A 25,186-nucleotide genomic window follows, 5' to 3' on the forward strand; every position below is an offset into this window, starting at 1 on the left:
AAGGGGTTTTCCAGGATACTGGACTTTTTAATGCTAACACTGGGAAAGTGTCTGCCACACCAGGACAAGTTGGTTACCCTTGGTGGGACCTGACAATTTGCATTGCTAATTACTAATTGTACACCTCACAGAAATATGTACATATTTTTTTGGAATGAAGTATTTCATCTTTCAAATAAGTAATTTTAATTCATGCTTAAGTAATTTAATGATTAAAAATGGTAGAATTAAGCATTTTATATTACATTGATTTAAGAAAGATGAGTAGAAATATATTCCTTTTGTTTTTTATTATTTTAAATCTTTCTGCCTTAGTATACTGGAAGAACATGAAGTAAGTGAGCCAGAATTACTGAGGGTTAAGCTGAAAAAATTATATAAAGAAAATTTTGCCTAATGTTTATTCCTTTTGGGAGGCACCTTGAATATTTGAATTTTGTTGTAAAGTGTCTATACTAGTATAGCCAGAAGTCTTACAAATACCGTAGAAGAAAAGATAAAAATTAACCATTTTCAGTGTATGTTTAAAAAAATCATTTTATTTGTAAATCTAACATGAAAAATAAGAAAAAATTAAATTGCATTCTGCTGTTCTTCTTTAGAAGCATTCCTGCGTAAATACTGCTGTAATACTGTCATACAAAGTGTATCCTTTCTTGTCGTATCCTTTTTGGGGCAGTGTTTTTTTGATTTTCCTGCAAATGTTTTGTCTCTCCCCAACCCATTGATCCAGTTTAAGCAGTAATTTTTTTACAATGTATTGAAATGAAGTATTTTCAAAATTACCTGTGTTGATTGAACAAATCTTTTATGTGGTTTTTAGATTTCTTGCTTAATTTTCTGTGCTATCCTTTAGGTTATGTAGTTTTCCCAGGGAAAGTTAGTGAATCAGGTCAGCTTTTTACTTGGACAGTGTATACATTTGCTTTAACACAAATTTTATTCTTGTTTCTTCTATTTTGTATTTTCTAAACCTAATTCAGTAACATATGTTTTCTTTTTCATGATGTATCTGGTTTAGGTGTTCTATATATATAATGTGTTGTAAAATTTGATTGGGTTTTTTTTTTCCTATTAAAAAGTACATTTGTTAAAAATTTAAATAACTAGATTTCAATGTAAATTCCAAATAAGAGTAGCAGACCTTACATCTGAGGTTTTATTATTGAGATAGCAAGTAGAAGTATCTTTTTTCCTCTTTCTTTTTCTAAGCAAAGTAAAACAAAAGGAATAAGAAAAGAGTAACAGAAAGGAGAATACATAATGTTGACTCAGGGTAGCTCAATAAGTGGAAAGAAAAATTCTGGTAGGTATGTAAGAGGAGACTAGTTGATAACCAGAACCACCCAAACAGTGGTTCTCAGTTTTAGCTGCATACTGGAATGACTTGTGGAACATTTTCAAAAAATACTGACTAAAGAAAACTATAATAATAAACTAAAAAATATACAGATGCCTGGGTTTCTCCCCCAGAGTTTTGATTCAGTGGTCTGGATTGCAGCATACATATTAGGATTTTCAGATTTCCCAAAGTATTGGTTCTAATGTGCAACCAAGGTTGAGAACTACTGAGGATGGATTTTTACACATAAAGATTCCTGGACTCTGCCCTAGAGCTAATAAATCAGAATCTCTGGAATTGGGACCAAGAATCTAATTTAAAAAGGTCCCTTAGTAGTTCTAAGGACTGACCAGTTTGGATTCTACTTGTTAGATTAAAATGTCAAGGTGGATCCGAGACACCAACCTAACCATCTAAACTTTTATAAGTAGGAAAATAAAGCACTGGAGGCTTTACATTTCTTTCTTGCAAATCCTGCTATAAATAGTACTATGAAACCAATGAAAAATTCTGTTAATCATTGTCACTCTGAGTACAAAAAGTTAAGAGATACTGAAATTGCCGTTACTTTTTTCTGTTGGCACAGTTAAAATGTTTTATTTTTTAATGTTATAAATCAGTTTCTGTGTAAGCTGTTTATTTAGACAATTAAAATTTTGTACTGACATGATTCACTAATTTTCTAAATATAAATGTTTTAGCTTTTAGTTATTTTAAAACTAGTGAACTGTTTTATAATCATGATTACTTTTAATGAATTTCTATGGTATTTTAGGTTCCATTTGAATTTTTCATATATCTCAAGTGCTTTCCAACTCTGTGGAGATGAAATTGACCACCTGGACTATGGAACTGTGCGTAACAGCTTTTAAAGTGTATTTAAAAATTAAAACTATATGCATTTAAATCAGTTTATTAGAGATATATCACATGTATTTTAATCATCTTCCTCATATATAATAAAATTATTTTCTTTCCAATAAAATAATCTTAATTTTTCTTTATGTTTTATACATCAAAGAAAGTATAATTTGATAATTACATCAATTTTTTATTAAGTGGCTTTATATTAAATATAAATTTTCTTTTATGATTACAAATATTGCCCTTTTTTCATTCTTACCTGGATACTGATGCACTTAACATTTTTTTTTTATAGTAATCTTATTTCTTGTAATTATTCTAGGAGTGGTTTTGATTGGCTATGAGTTTTGATGATTCTTTTTGTTGTTGATTTTGTTTTTGTGTTTTTTTAGTAGTGGGGGATTTTTCACAGTTTAGGGAATTTGTATCCTTGCCCTAACTTAGTCTTCCAGTTTTGTGTCCCCCAATCTATCAGAATGTCACTCAGTGGTGTAAATGTTTCTCATATAAAATTACTCTGTTCCCTTAGTGAAATTAATTTTAGCTCTCTGTTAAGTATGAAACTTTGATATGTTTTATTTAATTTGCTCTGATTGATACTCTCCTGTGAGTATGTAATAACAGTTTTACCTTAGAGTCACATCTTTGTTGGAATGATGTTGTGAATCATAGCTTCTTCCCTTTTACTCATAGCTTTGTGAAATAAGGCCAATGAGAAACTTAAAGATAGGAATTAGAAGAATGAGAATGTGAACCCTGGAACATATTAACATTTAGATGTCAAGTGGTAAGAAAACATCAAAGAAGAATGACTAGGAATAGGTAGAGCCAAATGAAGAAAAAAATCTCAACTAGGAAGGAATGATTAAACATGTCAGGTCTGTTAATGATGCAAGAAAGATGAGTTCTGAAGACAACTCTATTAAGTCTTACTCGCTGGGGAAGTAGAGAAAGGGTCTGTTATTATAGGGGGGTATGGTATCAAGGTTTTTGTTTTTATTTTATTTTATAAAGATTGAAGATATAGCAGATTTATGTGTTAATAGGACTAAGCTAGTAGAGAACATGATGGAAGAAGGAGAGGAATATTGCTGGAGCCATAGATGTGGTGTACAAATAGAAGGGTTAGTTTTAAAGATGGGTGTGTAAACAGCTCATTAATAGCAGTGGAAGGAAGGACAGATTATGTATGTCTAGGTATTTGCAGTTTAGTACATATAGTGGGAGCATATAAAAGTTTTGTTACATTTTGTCAGTGAAATAGGAAGCAAGGTCATGAAGTAGAGGGAAGAAGTGTTGGGGAAAAATGGATTGAGGAAAGAAAAGAAGATGTAAAATAGATGTTTAGGAAAGTGAGAGAATGAATAGACTCTTAGAAGAATTGCTAGACGTTACTTAAAATGCATACTTGAAGTCCATGGTTATTAATTTAAGTGAGATCAGTCAACATGGTTTTGTGTTTTTCTCCAGTTAAGTTTAGCCTTGGTCCTATCATTGAGTAGACACAGAGTCAAATGATTAAAGTTGGAATTTTCCCAGGTGAATACAACAAAAAGGGAGAAAGGGAAGTGTGTTGCTATAATCAAGAGAATGATGATGAAGGAGGGATATGGAAAGTAATCTGGTAATGAGCAAATTAATAAAAGGAAGGAGTTTGAGGCACAGTGGAGAAATGGTATGATCCATTGAGATTGCAGTGTGGTTGAGGATGAGCAAATTAATGAGCAAATTAATAATGAGCAAATTAATAAAAGGAAGAAGTTTGAGGCACAGTGGAGAAATGGTATGATCCACTGAGATTGCAGTGTGGTTGAGGATGTGTTGTAGTTAATTTCTAGAGGTAGGAAATTTGGGAGGTTGAAATAAGAGAAAGGGACTGAAATTGACAGTATTAGAGTGCAGTAATTAGTGACTAAGTTCACATTCTAGAACGTGAACATGGTAGTTGAATGCAAGTGGGGTCATGGAAAGAGATGAATTGAAGAAATTGAGAAACTCAGGTATTGAAAGGATCATCTAAGTGGATTTTGAAATTATCAAAAATTACGACAGGAGTAGTGAATCAAAAGCTAAAAAAATTATTCCTTAGAACATTTAGATCTGTCAGGTATGCCAAAAACTAATATTTTTAAAAATCAACCTAAATAAAACTCTGGAGTCCCTATCCTTCCACAGTGACAGGAATTTCAGCCTAACTAGTTTACTGAGAAATAGTGTATTAAAGTGGTTTTACAGGTATAGGTTCTAAATTCAAATCTTGTGTGTATAGCTTAATTGCTTTATGGCGTTGGGCAAGTTCTGTACCTTTTTTTCCGTTTCCATGGGGATAGTAAAAATACCTACCTCAGGGTTGTTGTAAAGATGATCAGATGAATATAAAATACTTAACCCTGGTGTGTATATATATATGTGTATATATATATATATATATAAATATATATATAAAATACATATATAAAATCTGGTATTTATATTTCATATAATATATATATAAAATCTGGTATTTATATATTATATATATAATCAAGTTTTCAATAAACATTAGCTGTCATGGTGGTGGTTGTGGTGGTTCTCAACTCACCTGGTCCTGAAGGTGATGTAAAAATTCCGAGGTCTTAGATAAAACTTTAGTCATCTTTCCACCATGATCATCACTGAGATGCCCAGATTCTTCCTTGCCACACTTAGGGAGCATGAGACTATTTTGATAAGTTTAGGATCTTTGGTGTCTATGAATTAACCTTTTTATGGATAACGCACATTCCAACCCCATGACTACTTCATAAACTGAGCATGTGCCTCAAGTAAGTAAAATTAGAAAGATTTCTAGGACTTGTACAGAAACTGCCCCCAACCCATGAGTTTTTTAAAAAGTCATCATGGAATTGGAGAATTACTTATAATTTGATCCCACAGCAAAAGCCCTAATAGCTAGTCTGTCATTGAATTTTTCAGTTACTTTAAACAGTAAGTACCTTTTTCTTTTTGCTGGAGGGATTTGGCACACTGGTCAAGTGTGGGTCAAATATGTCACCTCTGAGGTGAGAAGTGAAGTTTCATATAAACCACATGAAAGGAGAGTTGGGAATGACTTGTTCTCTAAAGGAAAAGCAAAGCACTGTGAAATCAAAAGAGAAACTTAGGTATTAGGCAGGCAAAAGCAAATGTTTTACTACAATATACAGTATATAAAACTCTTACTGCCGTGTGGTTGTTTTCCATTTATGCCTTTTACAATGGCAGGGACTAGTGTATAGGGAGGGAGGCTCCTAGGGTGTAAAATTTAAGGAGGCATATGCTCTCAGAGTAACTTCACCCTAGTCATGAACAGCATCAGCATAATCCTGATTAGGTAAATCACCAAATAAAAAGTAGTAGCATACAAGTTGCTGTTTTAGAGGATTTGGAAGGTATTTTCTGTTCAAATGAGACTCCTTCAAAAATCAATGTTGAGAGAGATTAAGTCTTTGAAAGGAAGTAAGGGAAAGGAATCAATACCTATTAAGTATCCAAAATTCAAAAAGCATAGTACTGAGTGCTTAGGTATAGTAATTTGATCTTTACCACCCTGTAAGAAGAGAACACTTGCCTTTGTGAATAATGGAGAAGTTTAATAAAATTAGTAAGATACTTTGTTACATTTAATTTCCTTTACTAATGCATGTAAAATGAAAAATAGAGACTTCAGTAGGACTGTTCAGTAGATGAGAGCTAACTACATGTGTTAGGCACATAAAAGAACTGATGATTCTCAGAAATAGAATTCCCACCCCAAGAACTTAAACTACTATATATTCTACTCTGGCATTTCCTGAAAGCAAACTGTAGTAGAGATACAGCAGTCACACAAAGGCCAGTATAGGGAATCTAAAATAAACAACAAAGACTCACGGAATACGGAAAAAGTACCAGGAAAGAGAGATCCTTTACATAGTAAGCATAAGCTTTAATGCCATGGGGAAAAACTGGGAGATCAAATGAGGTATCTATGATTTAATATACAAAGATTTAAAGGGATTATATTCTTTTAAAAATATATGTGTATATTTATACATATCAGGGCTTCCCTGGTGGCGCAGTGGTTGAGAGTCCGCCTGCCGATGCAGGGGACATGGGTTCGTGCCCCGGTTCGGGAAGATCCCACATGCCGCGGAGCGGCTGGGCCCGTGAGCCATGGCCTCTGAGCCTGCGCGTCCCGAGCCTGTGCTCCACAACGGGAGAGGCCACAACAGTGAGAGGCCCGCGTACCGCAAAAAAAAAAAAAAAAAAAAAAAAAATGTGTATATTTATACATATCAGAAATGAGTAAAAGGTATTTGACTACACAGGAAATTTTATTTTTTTAAGTTATGGTATAGTATCAATATACCACTTTTATACTACTTATATACCAGGATCTTTGAAAATCTAAGAATTCCAGAAGAAAATCTGAGCAACTGATTAATTTATTGTTTAAACCTTTTCAGAGCTTAATAAGATACACAAAATATTATATATTATTTATGAAGACTGGCTATCTTGCTATGGAAGAAAAAGGTGGAAGGGAAAGAGATTGAAGTTTGGGTAGTTCTGTATATATTGGATTTTTCTTTAAAAAAGATATCTGAAGACTATTTTGTCTAAATGTTAACATCTGTTAAATCTGGGGCTTGGGATATGGGGTCTGTTATATTTTTTTTACACTTTTCTGTATGACAAATATATCACATCTTAAATGAAAAATAAAATAGTCAAACACCTCTAATCTAGTGTTTCTTAGCCATTTTTTGCCCCCCCCATCCAGGAGGATTTTTAGACTTTTTTTTTCCTAATCATCATTTATGAAATTGTAATACCACAATATGATGTTATGTCTCTTTTTGAACTGTGTGTATCCATCCTTTTGTTTAAAAAGAGTAAGATTTTTCTTCCTACCCAACCCCAAGAACTAAACAACAGTGAATACTTTAGAAGACAAATGATTCAGTATCACAAAACATTAAACATTAATAAGTTCAGAACTTTAAATCATACAATGTACATTCTCTGATTTTAGCTGATTAAAACCAGATATTGGTAAAAGAAATATCTGAAAAAATGTTCAAGTTCCTAGATATTAAATAACATTTCTAAATTATATATGGATCAAAGCAGACTTTTTTATAAGAAAAATTAGGAAATATTTGAATGTAAATGAAAATACAACATCAGAATTTGGGGGATACAGCTAAGAGGAGGGTTTAAAGAGAATTTGGCTATATTAGATATATTAGAAAAGAAGAAAAATAATAGGTTTAACCTTCTACCTTAAGGAACTAGAAAAAAAGAGTAAATTAAGCACATAGCATGCAGAGCAAGGAAATAATAAAAATAATCATAAATCAATGAACTTATAGACAGAAAACCATTGAAAATATCATTGGAAACAGAACTAGTTCCTGAGAAGATGAATAAAGTGGAAAAAGTTCTAACGTTGCTGCCAAGGAAAACAACCCCTCCTCCCCCTCAAATTGTAAGAAGATGATATTGGAGTATTTTTAGCAAATTTATTTCCATAAATTTGACAACTTTGATGAAATGGGCCAATGAAAGTGTTAAACTACCAAACCTTTTTTAAGTAGGTAACCTGAACAATTCTATATCTAATAAATTTACTTTGTAGTTAAAAATCTCCCTGGAGGGCTGAATAGCTTCACTGGTGAATTCTGCCAAACGTTAAATGAAAAAAAACAATACTATACAACAGAACACTTCCAAATTCATATTAAGAGGCCTGCATTATCCTGGTGGTAAAAAAAGTTACAGGAAAACTACATATTCCTATTTCTCATATAGATGCACAAGTCCTCAACAAAATATGAGCAAGTTGAATCAAGATATACATTAAAAGGATTTAAATCATGACCAAGAGAAGTTTATCTTAGAAAATGCAGGCTATTGAATCTTTGGAAATCAGTAAATATAATTTATCCTATCAATAGACTAAAGAAGAAAAAGCATATGATCATCTTAATAAGTGAAAGAAAAGCATTTGCCAAAATTAAATATCCATTCTTAATAAAAACTCAGTAAACTAGGAAAAGAGCTTCCTTAAGCTGAAAAGTGTTTGCACAGCCTCCAGCTATCCTGATACTCCATGGTTAAAGGCTAAATGTTTTTTCCCTAAGGAAAGGGCAAGCAAGGCAAGGAAGGGCACCTCACTACTCCTATTCAAAATCTCACTGGCAGCCAGTGCTTAAAATGAGAAAGAGAAGAGCTAAGCAGATTGGAAATTAAACTATTCCTATACAGAGATGATATGATTGTTTATGTAGAAAATCCCAAAGAATCAAAAAGCTCCTGTAGTCAAGTTAAACAAGATTGTAAGATTAAAAGTAAATATGTAGAAATCAGTTATACTTCTGTACATTAGCAATGAGCAGTTAGACATTGAAATTTTTTTCTACAATTACCATTTGCAGTAGTTTCAGAATGAAATAATTAGGTATAAATCTACCAAAATGTGTACTAGACCTGTATGCTGAAGACCCTCCACCAAATTTTGATAAAAAAATAAAGAAGACCTAAATAAACGGAGAGATACACTGTGTACATGTTTTGTAAGACTCACGATTATTTTGTCACCTCTTCTCAGATACATAGATTCATTTCAGATTGAAAATTCTAGCAGGATATTTGTGTTGATATTGCTAAGCTGACTTTCAAATTTCTTTGGAAAAGCAACAACTCGAATAGCCAGCACAATTTTGAAAAACAGTTGTATGACTTAGATTACATACTTCTAAGACTTATTATAAAGCTAGAATAAGTAACATAGTATTTGGCAGAAGGATAGACACATAGATCATTGGAACAGAAAAGTCCAGAAATAGACCCACATGTATAGTAAATTAATTTTAGACAAAAATGAGAAGACAATTCAGTGGAGAAAGGTAGTCATTTAAATATAAGATGCTAGAATAATTGGACACCTGTATGTGCCCCCACCCCGAAAAAAGATGAACCTTAATTTCTTTCACACAAAAATTTATTCAAAATAAATCATAGACCAAAATGTAAAACTATAAAACTTCTAGCAAAATCATCTGTGTGACTTTGCTTACACAAGGAGTTCTTAAATACACACCAGAAGTTTGATCCATTAAAAAACTAAATAGGACTTTGTCCAATAAAAATCTTGTTTGTTTAGAAGACACTATGAAGAATGAAAAGGCAGGCACAGACTAGGAAAAGTCTTTGGGAAACATATATTTGACAAAGGAGTGTATCCAGAATATATAAAGAACTTTAAAACTCAGTAAGAACAAAACAAAAACAAAAATGAACAATAAATTTGAAGACACTTCACCAAAGATTTGCAGATGGCAAGCACATGAAATGATGCTAAACATGATTAGCCATTAGACAAATGCAAAATACAACCATAATAAGATCAGACCACACACCTATTAGAAAGCCTTAAGATAAATTCTGATAGTACTAAGAGTAGTCAAGAATGTGGAGCAACTACAGCTCGCATACATTGCTGGTGGAAGTATAAAATGGTACACCTGCTTTGCAAAACAGTTTGGGGAAGTTTGTAATAAAGTTAACATACACTTACATGTGACCTATCCACAACACTTCTAAGTATTTACCCAAGAAGAACAAAAAAAAAACTATGTTCACATGAAAATCTATACCTAAGAGGTTTCTGGGAAGATGGTGGAGTAGGAAGTACCAGGATTCCATCTCCCCACGTAGACAGCTGCACCAGCAGAATCTGCCTGATGTCACTATTTTGGAACTCTGGAGTCTATTAAAAGCTTGCAACTTCCAGGGGAAGCCTTGGACAATAAATTGTAGTTAATTTAGGTTAATTTCAGCTCATAGTAGCAGCTACCAATCCCCCAACCCCAACCATGTGGCAGGCAGCCATGTATGTATCCTGGAACACCTTGCATGCAGCTGGTAGGAGTCAGGGTGGGCAAAAGGACCCTGAACTCTAAATACTGGGGAATCTATGCTCTAATTGTTAATTGCTGCTTTTGATCACAGAGGTACAAAGAGGTTGGCAGCCATGGTTGTTGTACCTCCTCCCATTTTTGTAAGCTGTCCCTTCTATCTGCTGCCCCATTGAAGTGACTTACAGGGGAATAGTAAGGCAGGCACCCCCTTTTCCCCTCCCTCTTTATTTTTCCTTTTCCCCTTTGGGGAGCCAGACATGCTTAAAAACTAGGATATTCAAAAACAACTGCACATATGGGGAAAATTAGAAATTGCCCACTAATCCCAGGGAAAGGCTCAAAAGTCTAAGAAGACCTTGGGTTTTACACATCAGGCTGGTCCTTAACACAGATACACCATACAATAATCAAAAAACCAAAAACAATAAAAAAAGAGCAAACCATGTGGAAGAGGGAGAATATGGATTTCAGTTACCGTAATGTTAAATTCAAATGTCTAGTTTTCAGGCTTCCCTGGTGGCGCAGTGGTTGAGAGTCCGCCTGCCGATGCAGGGGACACAGGTTCGTGCCCCGGTCCAAGAGGATCCCACATGCCGCAGAGCGGCTGGGCCCATGAGCCATGGCCGCTGAGCCTGCGCGTCCGGAGCCTGTGCTCCGCAACGGGAGAGGCCACAACAGTGAAAGGCCCGCATACCGAAAAAAAAAAAAAAAAAAAAGTCTAGTTTTCAAAGAAAAAACTTACAAGACATACAAAGGAACAGGAAAATATGGGTGGTTCAAAGAGAAGTAACTAAATGGACAGAAACTATCCCTGAAGAAGACCTGATGGCAGCTATACTTAGACAAAGACTAAAATAACTGTTCTAAAGATGCTCGAGGGACTAATAGAAGATGTGGAGAAAGTAAAAGCAAAACAACTTATGAATAAAATGGAAATATCAATTGATAGGAAATCTAAAATAAAACCAAAAATTTCTGGAGCTGGGAAAGTACAATAACTGAAATGAGAAATACACTAGAGGAGCTCCAAGGAAGATTTGAGTATGCAGAAGGAATCAGTGAACATAGGACAATGAAAATAGGACAATGGAAATTATCAAGTTTGAGGAACAGACGAAAGATTGAACAAAAATGAACATAGCATAAGAGTCCTATGGGAAACCATCAAGCAGACCAACATGCACCCTGTGGGAGTACCAGAAGAGAGGAGGAAAGAGACAGAATATTTGAAGAAATAATAGCTGACAACTTCCCATGTCTGATGAAAGTCGTGAATATAAATATCCAAGAAGTTCAACGAATTCCAAGTAAGATTGACTCAAAGATCCACATCAAGACATAATAAAACTTATAAAAACAAAGACAGAGAAGTGAATTTTCACATACAAGGGATTCTCAATAAGATTATCAGCAGATTTTTCATTAGAATCTTTGGAGGCCAGAAGGAGTGGACTGACATATACAAAGTGCTAAAGGAAGAAAACTTCAACCAGGAATCCTATATCTGGCAAAACCATTTTTCAACAGTGAGGGAGAAATTGACATTCCTAAATAAAGCAGTAGAGTTTGTTACCACTAGACCTGCCTGTGAGAAATGCTCAAGGGACTCTTTCAAGAGTCAAATGAAAGGACACTAGACCATAACTCAAAGCCATATGGAGAAATACGTATCTTAACAAAGGGAAATACATGAACAATTATAAAAGCTAGTATTATTGTAACAGTGGTTTGTTACTACACTTGTTATCTACATGATTTAACAGACTAATACATTGAATAGACAATTGTTAGCCTATAAGCTAGTATTGATATTATTGTAACTGTGGTCTAATTCTACATGTTTTCAACATAATTTAAGGGACTAATACATTTAAAAATAGTTATGTTTAGGGGCATACAATGTATAAAGATGTAATTTGGGGGAGAAAGGACTGGAGACAGAACTGTAAAGGCACTTCTTGTATGTTACTGAAGTTAAGCTAGTATGAATTCAAATTAGAATGTTATAACTTTAGGATGGTAAATGTAAACCCCATGGTAACCACAAGGAAAAGAGCTACAGAATATACACAAAAGAAAGTGAGAAAGTATTTTAAACATTTTACTACCAAAAGAATCAACTAAACATAAAAGACAGTTAAGGTGGAAATGAGAGACCAAAAATAAACAAAAACAAAAACCTATAAGACATATAAAAAACAAGCAAAATGACAGAAGTAAGTCCCTCCTTTTCAGTAATTACTTTGAGTATAGATGAATTAAACCTCCAGGCCAAACACCAAGATTGAGAAAATGGATTAAAGCACTTGATCCAACTGTATGCTATCTGCAAGAGTCACTTTGGATCCAAAGACCAAATAGATTGAAAGTGTTGAAAAAGATATTCAGTGCAAATAATAACCAAAAGAGAGCAGGGGTGGCTATACTAATATCAGATAAAATAATACACTAAGTCAAAAAAAGGTTAAAAGAGACAAAGAAAAACATATTAATGAAAGTTTCAATAGAGCAAAATGATATAATAGTTATAAACATTTACAAACCTAATGACACATCATCAAAATATATGAAGCAAAAACTGACAGAGTTCAAGGGAGAAATAGACAATTCTACAATAATAGTTGGAAACTTCAGGACCCTAATAATGATAATGGATAGTTCAGTCAAACAGAAGTAAGGAAATAGAGGACTTAATAACTGTCTAACAGACATATACAGAACACTGTAGCCAACAATGGCATACATATTTATCTCAAGTGCACGAGAAACATTTTCCAGAATGGACCCTATGTCAGGCCACAAATTAAGTTTCAGTGAAAAGAGATATACAAAGTATCTTCTCCAACCACAATGGGATTGTTAGAAATGAATAACAGAAGGAAAAGTGGAAAATTCACACTATTGTTGAAATTAAATGACACACGCTTGAACAACCGGTGGGTCAAAGAAGTTACATGGGAAATTAGAAAAAAAAAATACTTAAAAAAAATAAAAACAAAAACACAACATACCAAAACTATGGGATGCATCAAATGTGGTCTAAGAGGAGGATTTATAGTTACAATCACTAACATTAACAGAGATTTCAAATCAGCAAGCTAGGTTTACAACTTTTAAAGGACTCAAAAAAGAAGAGCAAACTAAACCCAAAGGTAGCAGAGGAAGAAGATTAGAGATAAATGAAATAGAGAATAAAAAATAGAGAAAATCAATAAAAATCAAAAGTTGATTGCTCAGAAAGACCAACAAAACTGACAAACCTATAGCTACAGGGACTAAGAAAAAGACTTAAATTACTAAAATCAGAAATGAAGGTGGGGACAAACTACAGACTTTACGGAAATAAAAAGGATTGTAAGAGTACTGTAACAGTTCTCCATTAACAAATTGTATAACGAGATAAAATGGACAAATTCCTAGAAATACAAACCTACTAAAGACTAAACTACAAAGAAATAGACATTCTGAATAGACCTGTAACTAGTAGGGAGATTGAATCAGTGATCAGAATAAAGACAAGTCCTGAACCCGATAGCTTCACTATTGATTTCTAGCAAACATTTAAGGAAGAATTAAAACCAGTTTTTCTTAAACTTTTCACAGAAGTTGAAGAGGAAGGAAAACTTCCTGACTGATTTCTTGGGGCCAATATTACCCTGATATCAAAGCCAGACAAAGACACTGCAAGAAAAGAAGACTACAAGCCAATATCCCTTATGTTCAACACTGATAAAAACTCCTCAACAAAACACTAGCAAACCAAATTCAGGAGCATATTAAAAGGATTATACATCATGACTATGAGAGATCTATATTGGAATGCAACGATGGTTCGACATATGAAAATCTATCAAACCTAAATGAAGGACAAAGACTACACAATCATCTTAATTGACACAGAAAAGCATTTGACATAATTCAACATCTTTTCATGATAAAAACATTCAACAAACTGGGAACAGAAGGAAACTAGCTCAATATAATAATATCCTTATATGAAAAACTCATAGTGAACATCATACTCCATACTGAAAGGCTGAAAGCATTTCCTCTAAGATCAGAAACAACTCAAGGATGTCCACTTTTGCCACTTCTGTTCAACACAGTGCTGGAAGTTCTAACCAGAGCAATCAGGCAAGAAAAAAATAAAAAGCATTCAGATTGAAAAGAAGAAGTAAAAGTATCTCTGTTCACAGATAATATGATTTTTTTTCAGCTTTATTGAGATATAATTGACAAAATTCTAAGACAATGTATACAACATGGTGATTTGATATATGTATACACTGTGAAGGGAATTTCCACATTGATTTAATTAACATCCATCATATCACATTTTTTTGTTTTATCTTGTTTTGGTGAGAACATTTACATACTACTCTCAGCAAATTTCAATTATACAATACAGTGTTACCAACTATAGTCATCATGTTATACATTATGTCCTCAGTCCTTATTCATTTTATAACTGAAAGTCTGTACTTTTTTTTACCAGTGTTTCTCTATTTCTCCCCCTCCATCCAGCCCCTGCAACCACTTTTCCTACTTTCTGCATATGAGTTCAACTTTTTTTTTTTTTTTGATATAGAAATGATACAGTGATACAATGCAGTATTTGGTCTTTTTCTGTCTGGTTTCTTTAATACCCCCAAGCTCATTCACACACCATGGAATATTATGTATGTGTATGTATGTGTGTGCGTGTTTATGCACATATATCACATTTTCTTGATCCATTGATTTTTTAATGGCCATTTTGTTTCTACTGCAATCAACATAGGAGTACAGATACCTCTTCTAGATAATGGTTTTGTTTACTTTGAATACATAGCCAGAAGTGGGATTAGTAGACCATATAGTAGATGTATTTAATCTTTTGAGGAACTTTCATACTGTTCTTCATAGTGACTACCAGTTTACATTTCTACCTACAGTGTATGAGCCTTCTCTTTTCTTCACATTCTTGCTAGCATTTATTATCTCGTCTTTTTAATGATAGCCATTCTAACAGGTGTAAAGTGGGTGATCTCATTGTGGTTTTGATTTGCGTTTTTCTGGTGATTAGTGATATTGAGCACCTTTTCATGTACCTGTTGCCCATTTGTATGTCTTCTTTGAAAAAATGTCTCTTCAGGTCCTTTGCCTATTTTGAAATTGGGTTATTTGTTTTTTTTCTATTAAGTTGTAGATATGATCTTACTTAGAAAACCCTAAAGATTTCACACACACACACACACACACACACACACACACACAAAACTGTCAGAAGTAATAAATTTAGCAAAGTAGCAGGATAAAATAATCAATATACAAAAATCAGTGGCATTTTTTTTACATCTTTATTGGAGTATAATTGCTTTACAATGTTGTGTTAGTTTCTGCTGTACAACAAAGTGAACCAGCTCAGTTGCATTTCTATACACTAATAACGAACAATCTGAAAAGGAAATTATGAAAACAATTTAATTTACAGTAGCATGAAAAGAATAAAATACTTAGGAATTAACAAAGGAGATGAGAGACTTGTACAATGATAACTACAAAACATTGCTGAAAGAAATTAAAGAAGACAAATAAATTGAAACACATCACATGTTCATGGATTGGAAGATTTAATGGTGTTGAAATGTAAATTCTATGGAAAGTGATCTACAGACTCAATGCAATTCCTATCAAAATCCCAAGGACTTTTTTTGAGAAATAGAAAAACCCATCCTAAAATTCATATGGAATCTTAAGGGGTCTCAAATAGCCAAAACAATCTTTTGAAAGAAGAACAAAACTGGAGTACCCACACTTCCTGATTTCAAAACCTACTACAAACCTACAGTAATCAAAACAGTGTGATAATGTCATACAAACAGACATATAAACCAATGAAATAAAATAGGGAGCCCAGAAATGAACATGTTACATATATGGTTAAATAGTTTTTGACAAGGTTGCCAAGACCATTCAACGGGCAAAGATTCTTTTTAACAAATGGTGCTGGAAAAACTGGATAGCCACACATAAAAGAATGAATTTGGACACCTACCTAACACTATATACAAAAATTATCTCCAAATGGATCAAAGACCTAAATTTAAGAGCTAAAACAATGAAACCTTAGAAGAAAATGTAGGACAAAAACTTCACAATGGGGGCTCCCCTGATGGTGCAGTGGTTGATGATTCCGCCTGCCGATGCAGGGGACATGGGTTCGTGCCCTGGTCCGGTAAATCCCACGTGCCGCGGAGCTGCTGGGCCCGTGGGCCATGGCTGCTGAGCCTGCTCTGCAACGGGAGAGGCCGCAGCGGTGAGAGGCCCACGTACAAAAAAAAAAAAAAAAACTTCACAATGTTTTTTTTGGCAGTGATTTCTTAGATGTGACACCAAAGTCACAGGTAACAAAAAACAGGCAAATTGGACTTCATGAAAATGTTTGAAATTTGTACATCAAAAGATACTATCAATAGAGGAAAAATCCGTCTACATAATGGGAGAAAATATTTGCAAGTCATGTATCTAATAAAGGATTAATATCCAAAGTACATAGAGAACTACTAAAACTCAACAACAAACAGCAACCCAATTGAAAGATGGGTAAAGGATTAAATAGACTTTTCTCCAAAGAAGACAGCCCATAATTTATGCATGTGAAATGATGCTTAACATCACTAATCATTAGGAAAATGCAAATCAAAACAAGAATGAGATACCACCTCACACTAAGATGGCTACTATCAAAAAAACAGAAAACAGCAAGTGTCGATAAGGATGTGAAGAAATTGAACCTTGTGCTCTGCTGGTGGGAATCTAAAATGGTATAGCCATTGTGGAAAACAGTATGGCAGTTCCTAAAAAAAATTATAAGTAGAATTATCATACCATCCAGCAATTCCATTTCTGGGTGAATATCCAAAAAATTGAAAGCAGGATCTCAAAGTGATATTTGTACACCCATGTTCATAGCAGCAATATTCACAACAGCCAAAAGGTGGAAGAGGGCTTCCCTGGTGGTGCAGTGGTTGAGAGTCCGCCTGCCGATGCAGGGGACACGGGTTCGTGTCCCGGTCTGGGAGGATCCCACATGCCGCAGAGTGGCTGGGCCTGTGAGCCATGGCCGCTGAGCCTGCGTGTCCAGAGCCTGTGCTCCACAACGGGAGAGGCCACAACAGTGAGAGGCCCGCATACCACAAAAAAAAAAAAAAAAAAAAAAGGTGGAAGAAACACAAGTGTCAATTGACAGATGAATGAATAAGAATCATATGGTATATACATACAATGGAATATTATTCAGCCTTAAGAAGGGAGGAAATTCTGTGATATACTACAACAGAGATAAACCTTGCAGGGTAAACATTATGCTAAATGAAACAAGCCAGTCACAAAAAGGCAAGTGCCATATGATTCCATTTACATGAGGTACCTGTAGTAATAAAAATCATAGAGACATAAAATAGAACAGTGATTGCCAGGGGCTGAGTGGAGGGAGGAATGGGGAGTTTAACTGGAACAGAATTTCACTTTTGCAAGACAAAAAGAGCTATGGAGATCAATGGTGATGATGGTTGTACAATATTCTTGTATTTAATACCAGTGAACTGTATGCTTAGAAAATTAAGATGGTAGATTTTGATGTATGTGTAACAGTACAAAAATTTGAACAAAAAAACCTGCATGTAAACATTTACAGTGGCTTTATTCATCATCCTCCAGAATGGAAACAACTCGCATGTTCTTCAACTTTTGTAGTACCTGTATACAAAACAGTGATGACTGATACATGGAACAGTATGGCTTTATCTCAGATGTATCATGTTCAGTAAAAGAAGCCAGACTCAGAAAGTCACATACTTTGTGACTACATATTTATAAAGTAATATAAAAACAAAACTGTAAGACAACTAGCTGATGAATGAGCCCCAAGGGACCAGGTCTGGGTAGATGAATTGACTACAAAGAGATTCTGAGATGTGATAGAAATATTGCATATTGTAATCTTTTTAAAAATTCAATGTCTTTTTTGAGCTCCCATGGGGTGTAACATAGGGGTATAATTTTATTGTTCTGAATGTGTTTATCCAGTTTTCCCAACACCAGTTATTGAAGAGACTCTCCTTTCCCCCTGGGTGTTCTTTGCTCTCCTCTGGAATAGTAGTTGACTGTATATTCAGGGGTTTTAATTCTGGGCTTTCTATTCTGTTCCATTGGTCCAAGTGTCTATTTTTGTTCCAGTCCCATACTGTTTTTATTACTATAGCTTTATAGTATAGTTTAAAATCAGGATGTGTGATATCTCTAGCTTTGTTCTATTTCCTCAGTATTGTTTTTGCTATTTAGGGTCTTTTGTGGTTCCACACAAATTTTAGGATTTTTTTTTTCTATTTCTGTGAAGAATGCCATTGGTATTTGATGGGAATTGTGTTGAATCTATAGATGGCTTTGGGTAGTATGGATATTTTAACAATATTAATTCTTTTGATCCATGAACACAGGATATTTTTCCATTTGTTTGTGTCTTCTTCAGTTTCTTTCAGCAAATTCTTATAGTTTTTGTTGTACAGATCTTTCACTTTCTTGGTTAAAATTAACTCCTAAATATTTTGTTGTTTTTCATGCTATTTTGAATGGGATAGATTTCTTTCTTTGTTAGATGGTTCATCATTAGTGTATAGAAATACAGCTGATTTCTGTATGTTAATTTTGTATCCTGCAACTTTACTGAAATTGACTAGTTACAATTTTTTTTTGGCTGAGTCTCTGGGATTTTCAATATACAAGCTCACATCACTTGCTAATCACTACAGTTTCGCTTTTTCTTTTCAAATTTTATGTCTTTTATTTCTTTGTCTTATCTAATTGCTCTAGTTAGAACTTCTACTATTTGAATAAGAGTGATAAGAGTGGACATCTTTGTCTTGTTCTTGATCTTAAAGGAAGAGCTTTCAATTTTTCTCCATTGATTATGTTAGTTGTGTGTTTCTTCTATATGACCTTTATTATGTTGAGGTATGTTCCTTCTGTGCCCAATCTATAGAGTATTTTTATCGTGAAAGGATGTTGTATTTTGTCAAATGCTTTTTCTGCATCTATTGAGATGACTGTGATATTTATCTTTCATTTTATTAGTGTGATATGTTACATTTATTGATTTGTATATGTTGAACCATTCTTGCATCCCAGGGATAAATCCCACTTGGTCATGAGGTGTAATCATTTTAATGTGTTCTTGAATTCAGTTTGCTAATATTTTGTTGAGAATTTTTACGTCTATATTCACCAGGGATATTGGCCTACAGTTTTCTTTTTTGTGTGTCCTTATCTGGCTTTGATGTCAGGATAATGCTGACCTCATGGAATGAGTTTGGAAGTATTCCCTTCTGCTTAATTTTCTGGAAGAGTTTGGGAAGGATTGGTGTTAATTCTTCTGAAAATGTTCAGTAGAGTTTGCCAGTGAAACTCTCTTGTCCTGGGGTTTTCTGTGTTGGAAGGGTTTGATTCCTGATTCAATCTCTTTACTTGTTATTGGTCTGTTCAGATTTTCTATTTCTTCCTGATTCAGTGTTGATAGGTTGTGTGTTTCTAGAAATATTTCCATTCCTTCTAGGTTATCTAATTTGTTGGCACATGATTGTTCTTAATAGTCTCTTATGAGCTTATGTATTTCTGTAGTATTATATTTAACATCTCCTTTTTACTTTCTAATTTTATTTATTTGCATTTATTTCCATCTTAGCTAGTCCAGCTAACGATTTGTCATTTAAAAAGAATCTTTTTGAAGACCCATCTCGTAGTTTCACTGATCCTGTCTACTGTTTTTCTGATCTCTATCTGTTTCCTTTATTTTCTCTCTGATCTTTATTATTTCCTTCCTTATGCTAACTTTGGGCTTACTTTGTTCTTTTTTCCTAGTTCCTTGAGATATTAAAGTTAGATTTTTTTATTTGTGATTTTTCTAATTTCTTAATATCTGCATTTATCACAATGAACTTTGCTCTCAGAACTGCTTTTGCTGCATACCATACATTTGGATATGTTGTATTTTCATTTTCATTTGTTTCAAGATAATTTTTTATTTCCCTTTTGATTTCTTCTTCAGCTCACTGGTTGTTCAGAAATGTGTTGTTTAGTTTCCACATATTTGTAGATTTACAGCTTTCCTCTTGTTGATTTCTAGTTTCATACCATCGTGGTCAAAAAAGATAGTTGGTATGATTTCAGTGTTTTGAAATTTGCTAAGATTTGTTTTATGTCCTATTATATGATCTATCCTGGAGACTGTCCATGTACACTTGAGAAGAATGTGTATTCTGCTGCTGTTGGGTGGAATGTTTTATAAATGTCTGTTAGGTCCATTTGTTCTAAAGTGTGGTTCAATCCAATGTTTTCTTATTGGTTTTCTGTCTGGATGACCTATCCATTGCTGACAGTAGCATATTGAAGTCCCCTATTATTGTAATGTTGTCTGTTTCTCACTTTAGATCTTTTAGTATTTGCTTAATATATTTTAGTGCTCTCATGTTGGGTGCACGTATATTTACAATTGTTATATCTTCTTGAAGTATTGACCCCTTTGTCATTATCTAATAACCTTCTTTGTCTCTTGTTACTGTTTTGGGCTTTAAGTCTATTTTGTCTGATATAAGTATAGCTAACCCCACTTTCTTTTGGTTTTCACTTATTTGGAATATTTTCTTCTATCCTTTGAGCCTATGTATGTCACTTTGACCTGAAATAAGTCTCCTGTGGGCAGCATATAGTTGGGTCTTGGTTTTCCCAGCCCTCTCTGTGCCTTTTGATTGGTGAATTCAGTATGTTTACATTTACAATGATTATTGGTATATAAGGACTTAACTACTGTCATCTTATTATTCATCTTCTGCTTGTTTTTCATCTCAATTGTTTCTTTTTCCTTCTGTTTCTGCCTACCTTTGTAAATTGGTGGTTTTCCCTAGTGATTTTTTCAGTCCCCCCTTTTTATGTTTTGTGTCCCTATGGTAGATTTTTGCTTTTGGGTTACCATGAGGCTTACACAAAACATCTCATAGGAACAAAATAGTCCTTTTTATCCTGATAACAACTTCTCTTTTTTCATCTATAAAGTTTCCATCCTTTTACTTCTTTTATATTTTTGATGCCAAATTTTCCTATTGTTGTACTGTGAATTCATTACAAAATTGTAGTGGTTATAGTTATTTTAAATTATTCTTTCCTTTAACATTTGTACTATAATTAAATGGCTAACACACCATTCTAATATAGAGTTACAGTTTTCTAATTGTGATTGTCTATTTTTCACCTTTACTAAATTGTTGTGTATTTTCATACGTTTTTGTGTCACTAATTAGCATCCTTCCATGTCAGCTTGAAGAGGTTTTTTTTAACATTTCTTATAAGTCAGGTCTAGTCGTGGTGAACTCCTTCACCTTTTGTTTGTATCTCCTTTATGTCTGAAGGATAACTTCGCCAGGTAAAGTATTCTTGGCTGGTAATTTTCAATCTTTCAACACTTTGAATATGTCATGTCACTCTCTCCTGCCCTGTAGAGCTTCTTCTGAGAAATCCACTGATAGCCTAATGGGGATTCCTTTGTAGATTACTTTAATTTTTTTTCCCTGGCTGCCTTTTGGATTCTTTCTTTGTCATTGATTTTTTTGACAGTTCCATTATAATGTGTCTTATAAACAGACTTTTTGTATTGAGATAACATCGTGTTCTATTAGTTTCATGGACTTTTATGTCTAATTCCTTACCCAGGTTTGGAAAGTTCTCAGCTATAATTTTTTAAATAAACTCCCCTTTTCCCTCTTTTCTCCATCTGGTACACCAGTTATTCTTATATTTGCTTTTCTGATCAAGTCCTTAGGGTTCACAGGGCTTCTTCGTTTTAAAAAAATAGTTCTCTTCTCCTAACTGAATCATTTCTAAATTCTTATCCTCCCAGTCACTTATTCTTTCTTCCATCTGATCTGTTCTGTTACCTTTGCTCTCTGATGAGTTCTTTATTTCATTGATTTATTCAGCTTCAGAATTTCTGTTTGGTTCCTAAAAAATTAGTTTCTTTTGTAAAGAATCCTTTATGGTCATTAATTTTGTTCCTGAGTTCATTGACTTGCCTTTCTGAGTTTTCTTATAGTTTATTGAATTTCTTCATAACATCGACTTTGAATTCTTTATCAGATCTCAGTATACTGTGCCTTTGAGTTCCTGGGGAGTTATCATTTTCTTTTTGTGATACCATATCCCTTGATTTTTCACAGTGTTTGACGATATGTGCCTCTACTTTCGCAGTTGAAGTAGCAAGCACTTTTCTTAGTTAAGGATTTGTTTGCTTTGGCTGTTACAGCTCATCAGGCTGGCAATTAGAAAACTTTCTTTTGTTTTCCAAAAGGTGGCACTGTAGCTCAAGTTTTAGGTTTCTCCTGTAGAAGCTGGCTCTTGGGGCTGTGCTTGGGAGTTTTAAAAAGAGCTGGCATCAGAATGGGAGGAGGCTTGGGCTTAGGAACTGAGACTTTGGGGGTGCCATGGCCTGGTAGGGGGGTCCTAGAGTGGTGTCTCCCAGAGTCCTGAAGCAGATAGCAGGAAACATGTTCCTTCAATGCCCTTTGATAGTCTTATCTGCCCTCTTTCCTTTCCTCTTCCTCCCCAACCCCCCAGTCATGGAGGTTCCCTCCTCAGAACTCCAGGTCTGCTGGAGAGAATTGGGACCCTCCAGCTGCAACCCACCTGCATCTGGGCAGTTTGTCACTCACCACTTTTGCCTTCCTCCTCCTCTAACACAGAGGTAGCTACTTCCATTGCTAAAAGTCCAGTGTTGTTTAGGGTCACCTTGGAGAGGGGGGCTGCCTCAGCAGGTTCCTGCCTCTCCTCTGTCTCCAAACTTGTCTCAGTCCTGCTCTAGTGGCATGCTGGTTTCCCCCATCAGGCTGGCTGGACCTCCACAAATTCTCTGTCTCCTGTGAGGATCCACCCAGTTGTGTGTTCTCCAGCTTCCCTTTCTCCCAATTGGAGCAAGTGAGAGTAAAGCAGACTCATCTACTCCCTTGGAACTGCAGCCCCATCTGAGGTCCTATCTACCTACTTTGAATGCACAGGTGGGTAGAAATCTCCTAGGTATCCTGGTATAAAATGCAGAGGACTTTTGTTTGGTTATGGATGTCCAATTAGTTGTAAATCAAAGGGGAGAGAAAAAAGGAACAATGCATACCACCATGATGCTGATGTCATGTTAGTTTTGTTACTTTTTAGAGTGGTTATTTCTCTAATGTAAATGCTAATTGTCTTGTTCTTTGGTCTTATTTTCTATATCAATAAAACAAGATGATTATATTTAGATGTGTGTTTTCAAATTACCAGAAAAAGGGACATTACAATTAATCGCATATTTTTTATAAAGCTACAATTTCATGACTATATATTAAAATATGTTTTTATACAATGTTTTGAAATTTTAGTTAGTATTTAAAATCTGGAAACCACTGGACTAGTTTATTCCAATAGTCTCTCTCAAGGTTAACATTCTGTGATCTTACAGTTTATTCTTCCCTTGACTTCCTACATCCCAAGAGAAAGAAAATGTCATATAAGAATGTTTTATGAATCAAATATCTTAAGGGAACTTAATGGTTGTATCAATCAGGGTAGAATAAGTTATGCTGCAGTAACAAAGAACTAAAAATTCTCAGTGCCTTACAATAGCAAAGTTTATTTCTCTTGTTCATCTCAGATCAACAAGGGATTCTTCATATCAGTCACTTTACATTCTGTCACAGAAACATATTGACACATTTTTTACCATATAGAAGCCCCAGAGTAAAGCATTACTTCTGTTTGCATCTCATTGCCAAAGCAAATCACATGAGCACTCCTGAATTCAATAGGACAGGGATATATATTTCACCTGCAGGGAGGAGCACTGAATATTTATAAACAGCAATATATTCTGTGGGTGAGTATGATATTAGGAATAAAAACTAACAGAAAAATGAATTTATTTAAAATGAAAATTAGAAAAACAGGAAATTTGAGAATAACTCTTACTACTTCTCCAATCTTCTGAACATATTAATATTAGCTAAACAGAAATTTCCAGATATCAAAATATCTTCATATACATTTTTTTTTTTTTTGATTTTTTAGAACAACCCAGTGAGGGAGATTAAAAAGACTGAATTGTGGCTAAAGTCTCACTACAGAGTTAGATTGTTTGGTTTTGAATTTCAGTCTCAACATTTACTAAAATATGTTCATGGACAAATTGCATTGCTTACTTTCTCAGTGCCTCAGTTTCCTTCTTTTAGGACTGAATATAATCGTAATTCTATCCTGAATTTATATATCTGTGAGGAGTCAAAGTGATAACACATGGAAATGGCACATAGTAACACTCAATGCATATTGCTAGTTGTTAATTATTTTTTGTATTTTTATCATTTATCAACAGTACTATGATTCCCATTTTCTAAATGAAAACCTAAATGCAATCTATAGACTTTAATGTTTCTCTAAGGTTCACATAGTAGATGGCAAAGCTTGGATTCAAAATTAGATTTTTGGTTTAGAGATTTTGTTTACATTCTAGTCACACTTATTTAACTAATTTGACACAATCATATTCTAATCTGTGTCTTTAAGGTTATTTTAGCAAAAGGTTGTTTGTTTTTTTCCTATGGATTGATATAAATGGTTCAGGAAAAAAAGACTGCCTGAGATTGGGAGAGGATATTGAGAATAAGAAAGGAAGACAAAGAGAAAGCAAGCAACTGAAAAGGTACAATATAATTAGAGTAGGTGGCAGGGCAGCCAACTGAGCTGGTGGACAGAAGTCAGTGGTTTGCTCGGGAAGCAGGAGTGATAGTGGCCAATCTGGTGCCGTTGTGGAGCTCAGATTAGACTTTTTGTACAAATTGGATTTGGAGAATTAGAGCAGGATTGTAAGACCACCTACTGAAAGGAAGAGTATTATAGGAAATCTATAAAGTCCTAAATTCAGCATTTTTTTCCTAACTGAAGAGAAAGCAAAACCAGAACTGTGTGACTTCTTTGTTTTATAATTGAAATGACTAAACTG

General features: G+C 34.2%; 1 protein-coding gene across 7 annotated transcripts in view; it reads left to right on the forward strand.

Annotated features, from left to right (window-relative positions):
* RNPC3 (RNA binding region (RNP1, RRM) containing 3) overlaps window positions 1–25,186 on the forward strand; it is an 81,051-nt gene that overhangs the window by 32,343 nt on the left and 23,522 nt on the right. For 3 of the 7 annotated variants that reach the window (XM_027114506.1, XM_027114508.1, XM_027114505.1), the window contains one exon: window positions 603–4,600. The gene's annotated coding sequence lies outside the window, so the exon portion shown is untranslated. Of the gene's footprint in view, window positions 1–602; window positions 4,601–23,105; window positions 23,211–25,186 lie in introns of those variants that run through there. The other 4 variants (XM_027114509.1, XM_027114507.1, XR_003434389.1 and 1 more) reach the window with 3 other exon arrangements.

The sequence above is a fragment of the Aethalodelphis obliquidens genome, unplaced genomic scaffold, assembly GCF_003676395.1.
Source record: "Aethalodelphis obliquidens isolate GAN/ISIS:26980383/991018 unplaced genomic scaffold, ASM367639v1 scaffold13, whole genome shotgun sequence".
Taxonomy (NCBI): domain Eukaryota; kingdom Metazoa; phylum Chordata; class Mammalia; order Artiodactyla; family Delphinidae; genus Aethalodelphis; species Aethalodelphis obliquidens.